Source organism: Scyliorhinus torazame, chromosome 8, assembly GCF_047496885.1.
Source record: "Scyliorhinus torazame isolate Kashiwa2021f chromosome 8, sScyTor2.1, whole genome shotgun sequence".
Classification (NCBI taxonomy): domain Eukaryota; kingdom Metazoa; phylum Chordata; class Chondrichthyes; order Carcharhiniformes; family Scyliorhinidae; genus Scyliorhinus; species Scyliorhinus torazame.
Window position 1 is genome coordinate 155,230,553 of NC_092714.1, and position 20,655 is coordinate 155,251,207.

Sequence of the window (20,655 nt, forward strand, 5' to 3'; positions counted from 1 at the left end):
ACTGCCATCCTGAAAAAGATCCCTTCATCCCCACTCTCTGCCTTCTGCCAGTCAGCCAATCCTCTATCCATGCCAGGATCTTACCCTGAACACCATGGGCTTTTAACTTATTTAACAGTCTCCTATGCGGAACCTTGTCAAAGGCCTTCTGGAAATCTAAATAAATCATGTCCACTGGTTCTTCTTTGCCTAACTTCCTTGTTACTTCCTCAAAGAACTCTAACAGATTTGTCAGACCTTGACGAAGCCGTGCTGACTCAGTCCTATTTTACCATGCACTTCCAAGTATTCCGCAATCTCATCTTTAATAATGGACTCTAAAATCTCACCAATGACCGAAGTCAGGCTAACCGGCCTATAATTTCCCATCTTCTGCCTCCCTCCCTTCTTAAACAGTGGTGTTACATTAGCCATTTTCCAGTCCTCTGGGACCCTTCCTGCCTCCAGTGATTCCTGAAAGATCATCACCAGCTGGCCTCAGCTATCTCTTTTAGAACCTTGGGGTGAAGTCCATCCGGTCCAGGGGATTTATCCACCTTTTCAGACCTTTCAGTTTCCCCAGAACCTTTTCCTTAGTAATGGCCACTGCACTCACCTCTGCCCCCTGATTCTCCTGGAGCTCTGGCATCCCACTGGTGTCTTCCACCGTGAAGATTGATGCAAAGTAACTATACAGTTCGTCAGCCATTTCTTTGTTTCCTATTATTACTTCTCCAGCCACATTTTCCAGTGGTCCAATGTCTATTTTTGCCTCTCTCTTACCTTTTATATATTGAAAAAAACTCTTCCTATCTTCCTTTATATTATTAGCTAGCTTACACTCATAATTCATCTTCTCCCCCCTTATTGCTTTTTTAGGTGTCCTCTGCTTGCTTTTAAATGCTTCCCAATCCTCTGGCTTCCCACTAATCCATGGACGTCTTACTAATCAGGATAGCTACCCCCCTAGCCCTCATCCCGTAGCATGAATGTTTCATCTGTCCAACCCAGCCTTTCCTTACCTACAGTCAGTCCTTCTCCCTCAGGTGCATCTCTTGAAGGAAGACTGTCGGCTTTCAAAGCTCTCAAATGGGTGAAGACTCCTAACATTCCAGGTGACTATCCTGGTGGGTAATTTCTGATCCCTCGTCCTGCGGGATCGACCATATTTACCTGGTGGACGTGCCCCTGCACTCCGGGATTTCCATTTGTTAGGGGGCCGTCCAAAATGGTCGCAGTCACAGTTCTCACCATGAGGCTGGCCCCTATGGTCCGGGGTTTTCCTTTGTCCCGGGGGCACCCAACAAGGCCACCAACTGTGTGTATGCCACGTGGGTGAGCCCCTGCACTCCGGAGTCAATCTTTGTTCCGGGACCGTCCAAAGTGGGTGTTTGCGGCGCCATCTTGTTCCTTCAATCTGCATCTTACCTGATGAAGCCAATCTGAGACCAATCCCTTCCTTTCCTTGTGTTCCCTCTTCCCCCCCCCCTCTGTCCCCCCTGCTGCACCCTTCCCCCGTGTCTCCCCTCCCCATCTCCCCCCTTACGTTCCCCATCCCTGCTCCTGTGGGTACCCCATCAGATGCTCCCTCCCTGCCGGGTGGTACGCTGCGGCCCCCCCTTGCTTTCATACTTCCTGCGCTAGCTTTCCCTGCAAGCATCGTGACCTCCCTTCCGGGGCTGATCTTGCCCCTTTCCCATGTCCGCTAAACATCTGTTCCCTCTGTCTCTGCCTTACCCTCTCCTGCATTCCGCTGCCCTCGCCCTTCCCTGTGGTCTGATCTTTCTGATGAAAGCGAGGCAGTGCAGTCCCGCACAAACATAGTGTGCGCCCATCATAGGTCTTTTATATCACCTCTTTCCTTCTCCGCTTCGCTCCGCAGTGCTGCCCTGCCTGCCCCTTGTCCAGGCTGTTAGTCTGAACAAACTCGTCTGCCTCTGCCAGGCTGTTGAAATAATGTTCCTTTGGGGAATTGTGTATGTAAGCCATGTTGGCTGGGTTTGGTTGTTGGTTGGGTGGGTGTTATTTACTTTGCTCTTTCTCCTCTTGAAAATTGTTAAAATTATAAATGCCTTAATAAAAACATTTAAAAAAAAGAAAATAAATGATGTTCCTTATTTTGGATCGTGACCCAGAGCCTGGCTGGGAACAGCATTCCAAATCTCACTCTGCTCCTGAACAGGGCCGATTTTGCCTGATTAAATTCGGCCCTGCACTTTGCCAGGTCTGTCCCAATGTCTTGATAGACCTGGATTCTGTGTCCTTCCCAGCGACTCATCTTCGTCTGTCTTGCCCATCTCAGGATCCTCTCACAGTCCTGATACTGATGCTGTTTCGTGATTATCGCCCTCGGTTGTTCCCTGCTTTGGGCTTCGGTCAGAGTGATCTGTAAATCTCTGGTGGTTCGGGGAAGTGGTCCCACCCGACTAGGTTGCCCATCATTTGGGCTACATAGCCAGTCAGGTCCCTGTCCTTGATCCCTGCTGGCAGGCACTGAATCTGGATAATCTGGCATCAGGACCTGTTCTCCTGGTCCTCAACTTTCCCTTTCAAGCTCCCCTGGGTTGCTACCAACTTTTTGATCTCAGCCTCCAGAATGACAATTGTGTTGCTCTGATCTGACGACGCATTTTCCAGCTCGAGGATGGTTTTCCCCTGTGCCTCCACCTTCTCCTCCAGTCCATCTATCACCATCTGCATGGTGAACAATGCCTCTGTAACTGCCACCTTGACCCTCACATGGATTCCCACCTTTATTGCCTCCCTCATAGCTGTCAGTTCCTTCATCAAGAACTTCTTCCATCCATCTCCAGGAGGCCGTTGTTTGGGTCGTCGGTCTCCCTCTCGCCAGGGTGGCCGGGAACCCTTCGCCTCGTGGGTCCACTGACTCGTCCACCCGCTGCTTGTAGCCTTTCCCCCTGCTTCTGCTGTCTCTGTGGCCTCTCGAGTTCCTGTTTGCTGGCATGAAGATTCTGTCCTTTCCCTTTCTTAACTGTGGGTGAGATACGACTGAAGCTTCGAGCCAATTTTGACTAAAAGTGCCTATTTGGCGATGTTCTGGAGGAGAGCCACCTGATGTGTGTCTGCTCAGCACATCACCGTTAACGGAAGCCCCCGCGAAACTAAAATCTGAACTGCCTGCAACCGACCTGGCTCCTCCCATGAATTACATCATCTTTATCCCACTCAGATCCCCTGATCTGCTTACTTAAATTGAAACATAATATCTCAAATTATCTATTCCCCAGGGAATCTCCAGCAATTCCAAAATTCCATTAAGCCTCTCTTTGTAAACTCATACATGGTTGGAATGAATGATGATCTTATTTTTATCTTTTTAAAAAATAAATATATTTTATTAAAGTTTTTCGATCAAACACAATGTTCCCATTTTACAACTTTGTAATAATATATACATTGATCGTTTTTTAAAAATAAATAATATGCTAACTAACGGCAACTGCCAACAACAAAATAAGAAACAACAGAAATAGTAACTAAAATAGTAACTTCGTAACATCTAATATAAATAACTAATATATAAACACACACATAAAACCCCTGAGGACCCAAATGAGCCCTCTACCCCCCCCCCCCCCCCCGCCCCCCTCCTCCCCCGGGTTGCTGCTGCTACCTTTCCTATTTTCCCTTATCGCTCTGCGAGATAGTCGAGGAACGGTTGCCACCGCCTGGTGAACCCTTGAGCCGAACCTCTTAGTGCGTACTTTATCCGCTCCAATTTTATGAACCCTGCCATGTCATTGATCCAGGCCTCCACACCCGGGGCTTAACTTCTTTCCACATAAGTAGAATCCTTCGCCGGGCTACTAGGGACGCAAAGGTCAAAACATCGGCCTCTCTCGCCTCCTGCACTCCCGGCTCATCTGCAACCCCAAATATAGCCAACCCCCAGCCTGGTTCGACCCGGACGCCCACCACCTTTGGAATCACTTTTGCCACACCCACCCAAAACCCATGCAATACAGGACATGACCAAAACATGTGGGTATGGTTCGCTGGGCTTCCCGCGCATCTCCCACACCTATCCTCCACTCCAAAAAATCTACTCAGCCTTGCTCCAGTCATATGCGCCCTGTGTAGAACCTTGAATTGTATCAGGCTGAGCCTGGCACACGAGGACGAAGAGTTTACCCTACTTAGGGCATCTGCCCACAGCCCCTCCTCAATCTCTTCCCCCAGCTCCTCCTCCCATTTTCCCTTCAGCTCCTCTACCATCGTCTCCCCCTCGTCTCTCATTTCCCTATATATATCTGACACCCTACCATCACCCACCCATGCCCCCGAAATCACTCTGTCCTGGATCTCTTGCGCCGGGAGCTGCGGAAATTCCCTCCCCTGTTGCCTCACAACTGCCCTCACTTGCATATAGCGAAATGCATTCCCAGGTGGCAACCCATATTTTTCTGTTAGTGCTCCCAGACTCGCGAACGTCCCGTCTAAGAACAAGTCCTTCAATTTCGCAATTCCTGCTCGCTGCCAAGATTTAAATACCCCATCTATCCTTCCCGGGACGAACCTATGGTTGTTCCTTATCGGGGACCACACTGAGGCACCCGTCACTCCTTTATGTCGTCTCCACTGCCCCCAAATTTTCAGAGTTGCCACCACCACTGGGTTTGTGGTGTATTTTTTCGGGGAGAACGGTAACGGCGCCATCGCCAGTGCTTTTAGACTAGTTCCCCTACAGGACTCCATCTCCAGTCTTTTCCACGCCGCTCATTCCCCTTCCCTCATCCACTTACATATCATTGACACGTTGGCGGCCCAATAATAATCACTTAGACTCGGCAGTGCCAGTCCCCCTCTGTCCCTACTGCGCTGCAGGAACCCCCTCTTTACTCTTGGGGTCTTTCCAGCCCACACAAAGCTCATAATACTCTTGTCCACCTTCTTAAAAAAGGCCTTTGTAATCAGTACAGGGAGGCACTGGAACACGAAAAGAAACCTCGGAAGGACCACCATTTTAACCGCCTGCACCCTGCCCGCCAATTACAGGGGCGCCATGTCCCACCTCCTAAAGTCCTCTTCCATCTGCTCTACCAGCCGTGCCAAGTTAAGCTTATGCAAGGTTCCCCAGTTCCTGGCCACCTGGATCCCTAAATACCGGAAATCCCTTGTTACCCTCCTCAACGGTAAATCGTCTATTCCCCTGCCCTGTTCCCCGGGGTGCATCACAAACAGTTCACTCTTCCTCATATTCAATTTATATCCTGAAAATTCTCCAAACTCCCTGAGTGTCTGCATTATCTCAGGCATCCCCTCCACTGGGTCCGTGACATACAACAACAAATCATCCGCGTATAATGACACCCGATGTTCTTCTCCTCCTCTAAGTACCCCCCTCCACTTCCTAGAGCCCCTCAGCGCTATGGCCAGTGGCTCAATTGCCAACGCAAACAGTAACGGGGACAGGGGACATCCCTGTCTTGTACCCCTATATAGTCGGAAGTGGTCAGATCGTTGCCTATTTGTAATCACACTTGCCACCGGGGCCCTGTACAGGAGATGAACCCATCTAATGAACCCCTCTCCAAATCCAAATCTCCTCAGTACTTCCCACAGGTAGTCCCACTCCACTCTATCAAATGCCTTCTCTGCATCCATAGCCACCACTATCTCCGCCTCCCCCTCCGGTGGGGGCATCATCATCACCCCCAGCAGCCTCCGTATATTAGCATTCAATTGCCTCCCTTTAACAAACTCCGTTTGATCATCATGCACCACCCCAGGGACACAGTCCTCTATCCTCGTCACCATCACTTTGGCCAAAAGCTTGGCATCTACGTTCAAGAGGGAAGTAGGCCTGTATGACCCGCACTGCAGCGGGTCTTTGTCTCTTTTCAGGATCAGCGATATCGTCGCCTCCGCCATCGTCGGGGTAGTGACCCCCTTTCCCTAGCCTCATTAAAGGTTCTCGTCAGAAGTGGGGCCAGCAGGTCCACGTATTTCCTATAGAACTCCACCGGGAACCCATCCGGTCCCGGGGCCTTCCCTGCCTGCATGTTCCCAATTCCTTTTAACACCTCCTCCACCTCAATCTGCGCTCCCAGTCCTGTCACCTCCTGTTCCTCAACCTTCGGGAGCTCCAGCTGGTCTAGGAAACGCATCATTCCCTCTTTCCCTTCCGGGGGTTGAGCCTTATATAGCCTCTCGTAAAATACCTTAAACACCCCATTCACCCTCTCCGCTCCCCGTTCCATCCTTCCCTCCTCGACTCTAACTCCTCCGATCTCTCTCGCCGCCCCCCTCTTCCTAAGTTGTTGGGCCAGCAGCCGGCTCGCCTTCTCTCCATATTCATACTGCACTCCCTGTGCCTTCCTCCATTGTGCCTCCGCCTTACCCGTGGTCAACAAGTCAAAGTCCGTGTGCAATCTCTGTCTTTCCCTGTATAGCCGTTCATCTGGAGCCTCCACATATTGCCTATCCACCCTCAAAATCTCCCTCAACAATCTCTCCCTTTCTTTACCCTCTTGTTTCCCCTTATGGGCCCTTATGGAGATCAGCTCCCCTCTAACCACCGCCTTCAGCGCCTCCCAGACCATTCCCACCTGGACCTCTCCGTCATCATTAATCTCTAGGGACCTTTCAATACATCCCCTCACCCTTACACATACCCCCTCGTCCGCCAACAGTCCCATATCTAATCTCCAGAGTGGGCGCTGTTCCTTTTCCTCTCCTACTTCCAGATCTACCCAATGTGGGGCATGATCTGAAATGGCTATAGCCGAATACTCCGTTCCTGCCACCTTCGGGATCAGCGCCCTTCCCAGGACAAAGAAGTCTATCCGGGAGTACACTTTGTGGACATGGGAGAAGAAGGAAAACTCTTTACTCCTTGGCCTAGTAAATCTCCAGGAATCCACTCCTCCCATCTGCTCCATAAAGCCCTTAAGCACCTTGGCCGCTGCCGGCCTCCTCCCGGTCCTAGATCTGGACTGGTCCAGCCCTGGGTCCAGCACCATGTTGAAGTCCCCCCCCCATTACCAACTTTCCCATCTCCAGGTCTGGGTTCACATCATCCCAGTTCGGGGCATATACATTCACCAGCACCACCGCCTCACCTTGCAATCTGCCACTCACCATCATGTATCTACCCCCACTGTCCGCCACTATGGTCTTCGCCTCAAACAATACTCGTTTCCCCACCAGTATTGCCACCCCTCTATTTTTCGCATCCAAGCCCGAGTGGAATACCTGTCCCACCCATCCTTTTCTTAATCTGACCTGATCCGCCAGTTTCAGGTGCGTCTCCTGAAGCATGACCACGTCTGCCTTTAGCTTCTTTAGGTGCGCAAGTACCCTTGCCCTCTTAATCGGCCCGTTCAACCCTCTCACGTTCCACGTGATCAACCGGGTTGGGGGGCTCTTTACCCCCCCTCCTCGGCGACTAGCCATCCCCTTTTTTAGACCAGCTCCTCACCCGGTTCCCACGCACCCGCTTATCCCCCCGACGGCGCCCTCCCATCCCTCCCATCCCATCCCGTAACAGCTCCCCATTCCCCTTGGCAGCAGCAACCCAGTTAACCCAACCCCCCCCCCCCCCCCCCCCCCCCCCCGCCCCACCGCTAGGTCCCTCTCTAGCTTAGTTGCTCCCCCCATATTGCTTCCGGAAGTCAGCAAACTCTGGCTGACCTCGGCTTCCCCCGTTTATCCTTAGCCTCCCATTATGTGAGGCCCCCTTCTTCCTGCGCCCCCTTTTCCCGCCACAATTTCCATAGCACGGGAACAAAGCCCGCGCTTCCCTCTCGGCCCCACCCCTGATGGCGCAGCTCCCTCTCTCCTTCCCCCTCCCCTTCTACACCGGCGCCCACATTTCTTCGTGTCCCTCCCCTTCGAGGGGAAAGAAAATTTGCCCCCATCTGATTCACAGTCCCTTACCACCACCTCACTACTTCATTTCAAACACTCTTTCTCCAATCTAGTCCAACTTCTCCTCTTCAATAAATGTCCACGCCTCTTCTGCCGTCTCGAAGTAGTGGTGTTTACCCTGGTATGTAACCCACAGTCTTGCCGGCTGCAACATTCCGAACTTCACTTTCCTCTTGTGGAGCACCGCCTTGGACCGATTGAAACGCGCCCTCCTTCTCGCCACCTCCGCACTCCAATCCTGATACACGCGGATCACCGCGTTCTCCCACCTGCTGCTCCATGTCTTTTTTGCCCATCTCAGAACCATCTCCCTGTCCTTGTAGCGGTGGAACCTCACCACTATTGCTCGAGGTATTTCTCCTGCCTTTGGTCTTCTCACGAGGACTCGATACGCTCCCTCCACTTCCAGGGGGCCCGTCGGGGCCTCAGCTCCCATTAAGGTATGGAGCATCGTGCTCACATACGCCCCAACGTCGGCTCCCTCTGCCCCTTCAGGAAGACCCAAGATTCTTAAGTTCTTCCTCCTCGAGCTATTTTCCAGGGCTTCCAGTCTCTCCATACACCTCTTATGCAGTGCCTCGTGCGTCTCCGTCTTCACCACCAAGCCCTGTATCTTGTCCTCATTTTCGGCAGCTTTTGCCTTCACTCCACGGAGCTCCATCTCTTGGGTCTTCTGTGCCTCCTTTAACCCCTCAATCGCCTGCATCATCGGCGCCAGCACCTCCTTCTTGAGTTCCTCCACACATCGCCGGAGGAACTCCTGCTGTTCCAGGCCCCATACCAACTGGCCTCCCTCCACCGCCATCTTGCTTCTCACTTCCCTTCTTTGCCGCTGCTCCAGAGGATCCTCCGCAATCTGGCCACTATTATCTCTTCTGTCCAATCACATCCGGGGGGACTCCCTTCTATGTCGCCTCACAGTGGGTTTAGCCTTCGAAAATTGCCGTTGGGGCTCCCGATAAGAGCCCAAAAGTCCGTTAAAACGGGAGGTGCCGAAACGTGCGACTTAGCTGGTCATCGCCGCACCCGGAAGTCATCATCTTATTTTTATCTTAATTGCACATTCTGCAGCCACAGTATCTGGAAACCTTAACTTATGCTAATATTGCTGCAACAGATATATTTCTGCCCAAACTCATGCATTAAAAAAACATTACTACAACCAATATAAAATCAATATATATACCAATTTCTTAAATTCATCACACCTGCCTCAGCTCATCTACTGCTGAAACCTTCATCCATATCTTTTGTTGGTTCTAGGGTTGGTTGTACTACTGGCCAACCTCCCCTCTTCCACTCTGTAGACTTGAACTCATCCAAACCTCTGCTGCTGCAAAGGTACACCAAATCGCGTCCCTATCAACCCCTGTGCTCGCTGACCGACATTTGCTCCCAATTAAAAATGTTCATCTTCCCATCCTTAATTTCAAATCCCTCCTTGACCACATCCTCCCAAAGTCTGTCATTTGCTCCTGCCCCACAGGCCTCCAAGGTCTCTGCATTCCTGCAATTCAGGCCTTTTGTGTGTCCCTGATTTTGACTGACACCTCTGATGATGGTTGGGCCTTCACCTTCTAGGCCCTAAGCTCTGGAATTCCCCTCCTAAAATGTGGGCAGCATGGTGGCACAAGTGGATAGCACTGTGGCTTTACAGCACCAGGGTCCCAGGTTTGATTCCCTGCTGGGTCACTGTCTGTGCGGAGTCTGCATGTTCTCCCTGTGTGAGCATGGGTTTCCTCCAGGTGCTCTGGTTTCCTCCCACAGTCCAAAGACGTGCAGGTTAGTTGGATTGGCCATGATAAATTGCCCTTAGTGACAAAAAAGGTTAGGAGGGTTTATTGTGTTACGGGGATTGGGTGGCAGTGAGGGCTTAAGTAGGTTGGTGCAGACTAGATGGGCCTCCTTCTGCACTGTATGTTCTAAAACTTCCCACCTCTCTTTCCAACTTTAAGACCCTCCTTACACCCGACCTCTTTGACAGATCGTTTGGCCATATCTCCTTGTGTGTTTTGTTTGATTAACATTTCTGCGAAACACATTGAGATATTTTACTATACTATAATAATAATATTTATTAGTGTCACAAGTAGGCTTACATTAACACTGCAATGAGGTTACTGTGAAAATTCCCAAGTCGCCACACTCCGGCGCCTGTTCGGGTACACTGAGGGCAAATTCAGAATGTCCAAATTATCTCACAGCACGTCTTTGGGACTTGTGGGAGGAAACCGGAGCACCGGAGGAAACCCACGCAGACATGGGCAGAACGTGCAGACTCCACACAGACCCAAGCCGAATCGAACCTGGGATCCTGGCGCTGTGAAGCAACAGTGCTAACCACTGTGCTACCGTGCCGCCAATAGGTGTGCAGGTTAGGTGGATTGTCTATGATAAATTGTCCCGTAGTGTCCAAAGATGTGCAGATTAAATGGGGTTACGGGGTTAGGGTGGGGGAATAGGCCTAGGTAGGGTACTCTTTCGGAGGGTCAGTACAGGCTCGAAGGGCTGAATGGCCTCCTTCTGCACGGCAGGGATTCTATGATTCTAACTCCAGGATTTAGAGAGTGTGGGCAGAGGAAGAACAAACAACCAGGCAAGAAACAATTTAAAATGGGATTTGTCCCCAACATCTGATCCCTTTGCCAGTAGCCACTGGATTGGAATTTGAATAAATGTAGTCTCTTCACATGAGGAATTTCTAATGTTTGGGGCAGAACTACAAATCAAGCAACTAGTTCAAGTACTTTTGACAGATAATTTCTCTCAGCCACCAGCAATGACTGATAATCATTGTAATCTCATCCAGGGATAATGCAACTATCTCCATATTTTCCCTCCAGCTGCTGCAGTTGAGGCTTGCAGCATTAAAAACATTGAGTAATAATCCACTGCTAACATTCAAAAGTATCAGATTGACATAAACTGGATAACTAGTTTGGGGTAGATAACTAGTTTGAGGTTGAAGTGGAAATGATGAAGTATTTCAATGAAAAAGAAAAGCTGGTTCCACTGGGGCTCGAACCCAGGACCTTCTGCGTGTAAAGCAGACGTGATAACCACTACACTATGGAACCAGAGGCGAGCGAGCATAGGACAGCACGACTCATAGCATTTAGTAGACATGCGCAGACCACTCCAGCAAAACACGGTCCCTAGTTCTCCCTGCACAGCGCCCTCTGCAGTTTCGGAGGAATATAACGACAACCTCTACACCGTAGGTAAAGGCTATCTAAGGCCTAGTTTAACTTTATATTTATCATTACACCTCAGCAACTTTTTGAAGCACAATTAGATGGCCACAGATGCAAGTCCTCTATGCTTTTCTTCAGTATAATCACCAAAATGCATTCATTACCTCACACTTTTTCTCTGAATTCCATCTTTAAAAAAATTAGTTTACAGAATGTGAGGGAAGGAGTTTCAGGATTTTGACCCAGTGACAATGAAGGAACGGTGATCTATTTCCAAGTCAGGATGGTGAATGACTTGGAGGGAAACCTCCCGAAGAATGGGTTCCCAGGTGTCATCTTTTACCATCTGCCAACTTTTAGCCCATTCTTCCGTCTGTTTTCACCAAGGACGGCACGGTAGCACAGTAGTTAGCACTGCTGCCTCAAGGATGCAGGCCTTGGGTGACTGGAGTTTGCATCTTCTCCCCATGTCTGTGTGGGTTTCGTCTGGGTGTTCTCGTTTCCTCCCACAGTCCAAAAATGTTAGGTTAGGTGGATTGGCCATGTTAAATTGTTCCTTAGTGTACAAAGCTGTGTAAGTTAGGTGGGGTTAAGGGGGTAGGGCAGCAGAGTGGCCCTAGATAGGGTACTCTTTCAGAGGGTTGGTACAGATTGATGGGCCGAATGGCACTAGGAATTCTATGGTTTTATATGACTCAGTGTCTCATTTTGTTAATGCTCCTTTGAAGCACCTTGGGATGTTTCATTATGCTAAAGGTGCTAGATAAATACAAATGTTGTTGGGCAGATGAAACAAATGCTTGGTCAAATGCGTAGCTTTTAAGGAGTGTCGAATGGAAGAAAATGGGGCAGAGAGGACATTCCAAAGGCAATTTTCCACATTGCCGGGGAAGTGAGGGTGTTGTAGCTGTACTGGAACAGCTTGCCTAGGGGCGCAACATGTTCTGGAGCACAAGCCTTTAGTACCATTTCAGGAATATTGTCAGGGCCCATAGCCTTTGCAGTATCTAGTTTCTTCAACCATTTCTTGAAATCACGTGGGGTAAATCGAATTGGTTGAAGACTGGCATTTATGATGCTGGGGACCTGAAGAGGCAGTCGAGATGGATCATGCGCTCTGTTCTAAATCTATTACAACACAATGGATGGTATGCTCAGTATAAAGACAGGACTTTGTCTTCACAGGCACTTGTGGTAGTCACTCCTACTGATACTGTTATGTCAGATGCAGCTGCAACAGTCAGTTTGGTGAGCATAAGGTCAAGTATGTTTTTCACTCTTGTTGGCTCCTCACCATCTGCCGCAGACCCAGTCGAGCGGCTATGTCCTTCAGGACTTGACCAGCTTAGTCAGTAGTGGTGCTACAGGCCCATCTTAGTAATGCATATTGATGCCCCCCACCCAGAATCAATTTTGTGCCTTTGCCACCCTCAGTGCTTCTTCAACATGGAGTACTGATTCACCAGTTGATGGGAGGAGGTAGATGGTAATCAGCAGGAGGCTTCCTTGCCCATGTGTGACCTGAAGCCATGAGACCGCATTGGATTGGATTTGTTTATTGTCACGTGTACCAAGGTACAGTGAAAAGTATTTTTCTGCGAGCAGCTCAACAGATCATTAACTACATGAAAAGAAAAGGAAATAAAAGAAAATACATAATAGGGCAACACAAGGTACACAATGTAACTAGATAACACCGGCAACAGGTGAAGCATAGAGGGGTGTAGTGTTAATCAGGTCAGTCCATAAGAGGGTCGTTTAGGAGTCTGATAACAGTGGGGAAGAAGCTGTTTTTGAGTCTATTCGTGCGTGTTCTCAGACTTTTGTATCTCTTGCCCTATGGGAGAAGTTGGAAGAGTGAGTAGGCCGTGTGGGAGGGGTCTTTGATTATGCTGCCCGCTTTCCCCAGGGAATGGGAGGTGCAGATGGAGTCAATAGATGGGAGGCAGGTTCGTGTGATGGACTGGGCAGTGTTCACGACTCTCTGAAGTTTCTTGCGGTCTTGGGCCGAGCAGTTGTCATACCAGGCTGTGATGCAGCCAGATAGGATGCTTTCTATAGTGCATCTGTAAAAATTGGTAAGAGTTAATGTGGACATGCTGAATTTCCTTAGTTTCCTGAGGAAGTATAGGCGCTATTGTGCTTTCTTGGTATAGCGTTGACGTGCGTGGACCAGGACAGATTTTTGGAGATGTGTACCCCTAGGTATTTGAAACTACTAACCATCTCCACCTCTGCCCCGTTGATGCTGAGGTACTTTGCTTTCTGAAGTCAATGATCAGTTCTTTAGTTTTGCTGGCACTGAGGGATAGATTGTTGTCGCTGCACCTCTGGGGTCCACAGTCTATGTTGAGGACTCGCAGGGCAACTCCCACCTGACAGTATGTCACTGTGCTGCCACAGGGATGATGATGGTTGTGTCTGGGATATTGGGCGAAATTCTCCGGTATCGGCGCAATGTCCGCCGACCGGCGCCAAAAACGGCGCAAATCAGTCGGGCATCGCACCGCCCCAAAGGTGCGGAATCCTCCGCATCTTGGGGGGCTGAGCCCTAACCTTGGGGGGCTAGGCCCGCGCCGGACTGATTTCCACCCCGCCAGCTGGCGGAAGTGCCCCGCCAGCTGGCGCGGAAATGACATTGCCGGGCTGCGCATGCGCGGGAGCGTTAGCGGCCGCTCACGGCATCCCCGCGCATGCGCAGTGGAGGGAGTCTCTTCTGCCTCCGCCATGGTGGAGACCATGGCGAAGGCGGAAGGAAAAGAGTGCCCCCACGCACAGGCCCGCCCGCGGATCGGTTGGTCCCGATCGCGGGCCAGGCCACTGTGGGGGCACCCCCCGGGGCCAGATCGCCCCGCGCCCCCCCCCCAGGACTCCGGAGCCCGCCCGCGCCGCCTTGTCCCGCCGGTAAGGTAGGTAGTTTAATCCACGCCGGCGGGACAGGCATTCTAGCAGCGGGAATCGCGGGGGGGGGGGGCCCCGCCAGCAGGCGCGGCGCGATTCCCGCCCCCGCCGAATCTCCGTTGCCGGAGAATTCGGCAACCGGCGGGGGCGGGATTCACGCCAGCCCCTGGCGATTCTCCGACCCGGCGGGGGGTCGTAGAATCTCACCCATTGCCTGTTAATTATTCCATGAGTATGACTGTGTCAGTCTGTGGAACAACTCTCTCAATTTTGACACAATTTCCCAGATGTTCGCAAGGAAGACTTTGCAGGATCAACGGGTTGGGTTGTCGGTTTCTGGTGCCGAAGTCAATGCCAGCTGTTCTGTTTGGTTCAATTACTTTTTGCCTTTCTATAGCCGTTTTGTACAGCTACGTGGCTTACAAATAATTCTGTGTTGTAGCTTCACCATATTGGTGCTGCTCCTGACTTTTCATTGAGCCAGGGTTGAATGCCCTTTGTTTGAGTGGATATGTTATGGCTTTGATATTACAGATTGTGGTTGAATACAATCCCATTGCCCAGAGCACATCACAGAGGCCCATCTTTGAGTTGAGACTCATTGGGTCTGTCGGCCATTTCACAGACAGTTCAGAGTTGTGGGGTCTGGAGTCACCCTAAAGGAGTATTAGTGGACCAGATCATAGAATCATAGAATTTACAGTGCAGAAGAAGGCCTATCGGCCCATCGAGTCTGCTCTGGCCCTTGGAAAGAGCTCCCTTCTTAAGCCCACACCTCCACCCTAACCCCATAACCCAGTAAACCCACCTAACCTTTTTGGACTCCAAGGGCAATTTAGAATGGCCAATCCACCGAACCTGCACATCTTTGGATGGGTTTTTAATGATACTCTTTTTTAAAAAAAATGTGTTTTATTCCAAACATATTCAAAATTACAAAGCCATAAATAAAGAGTGGAACACTCTCCACATTCCACATGTCACAGTTCGTACAAGTGTTTTCCTCCTTTTCACCCCCTCCCCACAATGAACAATCCTCAAAAACGGTCATGAACAGTCTCCACAGTATCTCAAAGCCCTCCGTTGATCCCCTCAATTTGAACATAATCTTCTCCAGCCAGAGAAAGTTGTACACGGCCCCCAGCCAGGTTGCCACCCCCGATGGCGTTGTCTACCGCCGTCCCAACAGAATCCTTCGCCGGGTAATTAGAGAGGCGATGCCCACAACGTCGGCCTTCCTCTCCTCTATCAGCCCCGGCATTTCCAACACCCAAAAAATCATCACCATAGGGTCCAGCCCGGCCTCTACCCCCACAATCTTTAATAATATCCCAAACACCCCCTCCCAGTATCTCTCCAACTTCTCACAATCCCAGAACTTAGGCGGTGATTTGCTGGTCCTTGCCCACACTTCTCGCACTCGTCTGTCACCCCCTGGAAGAACCCACTCATCCTCGCCCGAATCATATGCACCCTAGGCACCATCTTAAACTGAATCAAACTCATCTTCGCACACGAAGAGGTCAGATTCACCCTGCGCATTACTGCACTCCACACTCCCAATTCTATCTTTCCCCCCTCCAGCTCCTCCTCCATTTCTCCTAAATCCTCACCACCTGTGCTCCCTCCTGCTCCCCAAACCACCCGTATTTATCCCCAATCCTACTATGCCCGTCCACATCCAGAAGCAGCAACCGCTCCAACAGGGTATACTCCGACAGCTTGGGAAAACCTCTCCATTCCTTCCACGCCAAGCCCCTCACTTGCATATACCTGAATTTGATTCCCTTTGGCTCTCCTCTCCTGCAGCTCTTCCAGACTTGCAAACCTCTCCTCCAGGTATAGATCCCTTGCCCTCACAAGCCCCACCTCCCTCCACCTCCTATACACACCATCTGTCACCCCCGGCTTAAACCCATGGTTCCCACACAACAGTGTCAGCACCGACACCCCCTCCATCCTAAAATGTCTCCTCAATTGGTTCCACACCCTAATCGTGGACTGTACCACAGGGCTCACCGTGTACCTCCTTGGTTCCAGCGGTAATGTCACCGTCACCATGACCCTCAGACTGGACCCCTACAGGACCCCTCCTCCATCCTGACCCATTCTAACCCCTATCCTTCCATCCACCACCTCAACTTCTCCGCATTCGCTGCCCAATAATAGTACAGCAGATTTGGTCGAGCCAACCCCCTTTTCTACCTTTGCCTCCGTAGCAGGGCCCCCTTCACTCTAGGTACCTTCCCTGCCCATATAAACACCAAACTTGCTGTGTCCAGTTTCCAGAAAAAGGCCTTCGGAATGAAGATCGGGAGGGTCAGGAATACAAATAGGAACTTTGGCAGAAGGTTCATTTTTACCATCTGGGCCCTCCCCGCCAGTCTCAGGTGCAATGTATTCCATCTCCTAAATTCCTCCCTAACCCACCAACTTTGTCAGGTTCCATTTGTGCATCGTCGCCCACTCCCCCATCACCTGACCCCCAAATACATTATCCTGTCCCTGGAAACCCTAAATGGCAACATCCCCATATTGGCTCCGTGACCCGCCTCATTCACCAGAAACACCTAATTTTTTCCGACATTTAGCTTATAGCCCCGAACCTCTCTAATGTATCCATAGTTCTCCCCATACTCCAGTGGGTCTGATATGAACAGCAGCAGATCATCTGCAAACGACAGCCAGTGTTCCCGACTCCCCCTCACAATCCCCTGCCAATCTACTGACCCCCTAAGGGCCATCGCCAAGGGTTCTGTCGCCAACACGAACAGCAGCAGTGACAGCAGATACCCCTACCACGTTCCCCTGTGCAACCCAAAGCTCTGGAAACTCATCTCGTTTGTCAGTATATTCGCCACCAGGGCCACATACAGCAGAAGCACCCACGCCACAAACTTCGGCCCAAACCCAAACCTCGAACAGTTACCACCACTCCACCTGGTCGAAGGCCTTCACCGCGTCCATAGAGACCACTACCTCCAGAACCCGTCCCTTCGACGGGTTCATGATCACATTTAATAACCACCTAATGTTACTGGAACGTTGCCTGCCCTTCACCAAACCCGTTTGTTCCTCTGCAACCACCCCCGAACGCACCCTTCCATCCACCCTTCCAGTAACTTAGCCAACACTTTCACATTAGTGTTTAATAGTGAAATGGGCCTATATGGCCCACACTCCAACAGGTCCTTCCCCTTCTTCAGCATTAGAGTGATCGACGCCTGGGCCAGTGGCTTCGGCAGCTCCCCCTTCTCCAGCGCCTCGCTAAACATCCCCAATAGATGTGGAGCCAGTTCCATCGCAAACTCCTTATCGAACTCTGCCGGGTGACCGTCCAGCCCAGGGGCCTTCCCCGACTTCATCCCTTTAATGCTATCCATCACCACTCTCAACCCTAATGGCTCCTCCAGCGTCTGCCTCCTCTCCTCAGCTAGCCTTGGGAATTCCAGCTTGTCCAAAAGACGCTCATGTGCCCTTTCTCACCACCTAAATCAGCCTGATATAACTTCTCACAGTACTCCCTAAATGGCTCATTTATCTTCCCCTGCTCCGACACTACCTCCCACTTCCCTGTCCGTACTCTCAGGATTTCCCTAGACGCTGCCTGCCTCCATAGCTGATGGGCCTGCATGCCTTCTCTCCATATTTGTACTGTACCCCCCTCACCCTCCGTAGCTGCCCCACTGCCTTCACCATCGCAGCCAATCAAACTGTCCCTGTAACCTCTTTCTCTCCGCCAGCCCCTCCTTGGTGGGGGCCCTCGAATATTTCCTGTCCACCTCGACTAGCTCGTCTAATAACCGTCCATACGCCTCCCTCCTTCTTCTATCTCTGTGAGCCTTGAATGAGGTAATCTCCCCCCCCTTCAATGCCTCCCAAAACATGGCCGCCGATACCTCCCCGTGCTGATTAAACTCCACATAATCCCTGATCACCGACCACACATTATCACAGAACACCTTGTCCACTAAAAGCCCTGGGTCTTGTGGTGTTGGATGCTCTGAGGTACAGACGAACCAACACGGTTGCGATTGGTACAACGCAGTTTTATTCCAACTAGTTATTTACACATCTGACTTGGTACTCAGCACGTGGTGACTGTGTGAGTGTCTTGTTAATGAGGTCCTGGCCTTGTCCTGTCTCCAGATGGACTGCCCCGGAGGTGTCATGTTTCTTGTCTTATACTGTGTCTGCTCTTGTCTGTGATTGGCTGTCGTGTTATGTGTGCTAATTGGTCTGTTGGTCTGTCTACCATGATGTGTGTGTTGTGATGTGTGTTTGAATATCATGACATCCCCCCTTTTTTTACAAGATTATGTGCCTATGTGGTTATAAATATAAATGTGTCCTGAGTGCAGCTAAAGGTGTGTGCGCGTGATATTTACAGCATGTACATGTGGCGTAACTATATACAAGGGGCGATGTCAGGTGTGACATGCTAACGAGGTTGTACCAGAACAAAAGAAGAAGAACGTTGAAATTTGGATCGATCAAACGAGGCCTGGAACGATAAAACAGTGACATGTTACAATACAGTAGTTGGTAAAATTTGACGTGTGAACAGTCTCATAAGTCCAGTCTAGTAGGTGGGCGCCGAATTCGGGTTGACCGCCTCAAGGGTGGGTCAAGAACCACCGGCTGAGGTGCGAGCCTGGTCACGGGTGGCGACAGAAGGGGCATGGTATATGGCAGCTCCACGAAGTCGCTCTCAGGAACCAGTGGAGGACACGGTGTCTGTGTATGGTTCCGTTGCGAGCGTGGAAGTAGGTGATTGCGCCTACGCACGGATCCATCCGGCATGTGTACCAGGAACGAGCGGGGAGCCATGCGTCGGAGAACCTCGGCAGGTGCTGACCAGCCATCGTCTGGTAGGTGAATGCGGACGTTGTCTCCAGGGGCCAGGGAGGGAAGATCAGTTGCCCTTGTGTCGTACGATCTCTTCTGGCGATCGCGCTGCAGTTGCATCCTATGCAGTACCGGAGCATGGTCTGTTGTTGGTGCCAGGATGGAAGGCATAGTGGTTCTGAGGGCGCGACCCATCAGCAGCTGTGCTGGCGAGAGACCCGTGGCTAGTGGGGCCGAGCGATAGGCCAGCAGGGCGAGGTAGAAGTCCGATCCGGCAGCAGCAGCCTTGCAGAGGAGCCGCTTGGCAATGTGAACGCCCTTCTCCGCCTTTCCATTGGACTGGGGATGCAGAGGGCTGGACGTCACGTGTGTGAAGCCATACGAGGCCGCAAAGGACGACCATTCATGGCTGGCAAAACAGGGCCCATTGTCCGACATGACAGTCATCGGGATGCCGTGGCGAGCAAAGGTGTCTTTGCAGGCCCTGATGACAACAGACGACGTCAGATCGTGCAAGCGTATGACTTCTGGGTAATTGGAGAAGTAGTCCACTATGATAACATAGTCCATGCCAAGCGCGTGAAATAGGTCGACACCCACCTTCGCCCAGGGGGACGTCACCAGCTCATGGGGCAGAAGCGTCTCTGGAGGTTGCGCCGGCTGAAACCTTTGGCAGGTTGTACAGTTGATCACCATGTTGGCAATATCGTCACTGATGCCCGGCCAGTATACTGCCTCTCGGGCCCTCCGTCTGCACTTCTCGACCCCCAAGTGGCCTTCGTGTATTTGATCGAGAACCAGCTGGCGCATACTGTGCGGAATCACAATCCGGTCCAGCTTCAGAAGGATCCCATCAATGATGGCTAGGTTGTCTCGTACATTATAGAACTGCGGGCACTGCCCTTTGAGCCATCCTCCCGTCATGTGGCGCATCACTCGCTGTAAAAGGGGGTCGGCCGCTGTCTCTCGGCGGATGCGGGCCAGACTGGAGTCGTCAGCCGGCAGATTTGCCGCTGTCAAGGCCACCTGTGCCTCGACCTGACATACGAACCCCTCCACATCTGGCGGCGTGCTCACTGCTCTGGTTAGGGCATCCGCCACGATGAGGTCCTTCCCTGGAGTGTAGACCAGTTGGAAGTCGTACCTCCTGAGTTTAAGTAGGATGCGCTGGAGGCGAGGGGTCATCTCATTCAGGTCCTTGTTTATTATGCTGACCAGGGGGCGGTGGTCAGTTTCGACCGTGAACCGTGGAAGACCATAGACGTAATCGTGGAACTTGTCTAAACCGGTTAGCAAGCCCAGGCATTCTTTTTCGATTTGCGCGTAGCGCTGCTCTGTGGGGGTCATGGCCCGCGATGCATAGGCAACCGGGGCCCATGACGACATGTCATCCCTCTGCAGGAGCACTGCTCCAATGCCGGATTGGCTGGCATCAGTTGAGATTTTGGTGGGACGAGACGTGTCGAAGAACGCCAACACTGGTGCCGTGTGAGTTTGCGTTTGAGCTCCTCCCATTCCAGCTGGTGTGTGTTGCCACTGGAACGCTGTAGATTTTTTGACAAGGTGGCGCAGAGTCGTTGTGTGGGAGGCAAGGTTGGGAATGAATTTCCCTAGGAAGTTGACCATGCCAAGGAAGCGTAGGACAGCCTTCTTGTCGGCCGGCTGCGGCATGGCTGTGATGGCGCTCACCTTGTCTGCATCCGGACGGACCCCTGACCGGAAGATATGGTCCCCCAGGAACTTCAATTCGGTCTGGCCAAAGGCGCACTTGGCTCGGTTGAGGCGCAGGCCGTTTTCCCGTATGCGGGCAAAAATGCGTTGGAGACGATGGGCAAGATTCTCC

General features: G+C 51.3%; 1 non-coding gene across 1 annotated transcript; it reads right to left on the reverse strand.

The window, feature by feature from the left end:
• Nucleotides 1-10,873: 10,873 nt before the first annotated feature.
• trnav-uac (transfer RNA valine (anticodon UAC)) lies at nt 10,874-10,946 on the reverse strand. Its single transcript has one exon. It is a non-coding gene; the product is annotated as a tRNA-Val (tRNA).
• Between the last annotated feature and the right edge of the window lie 9,709 nt (nt 10,947-20,655).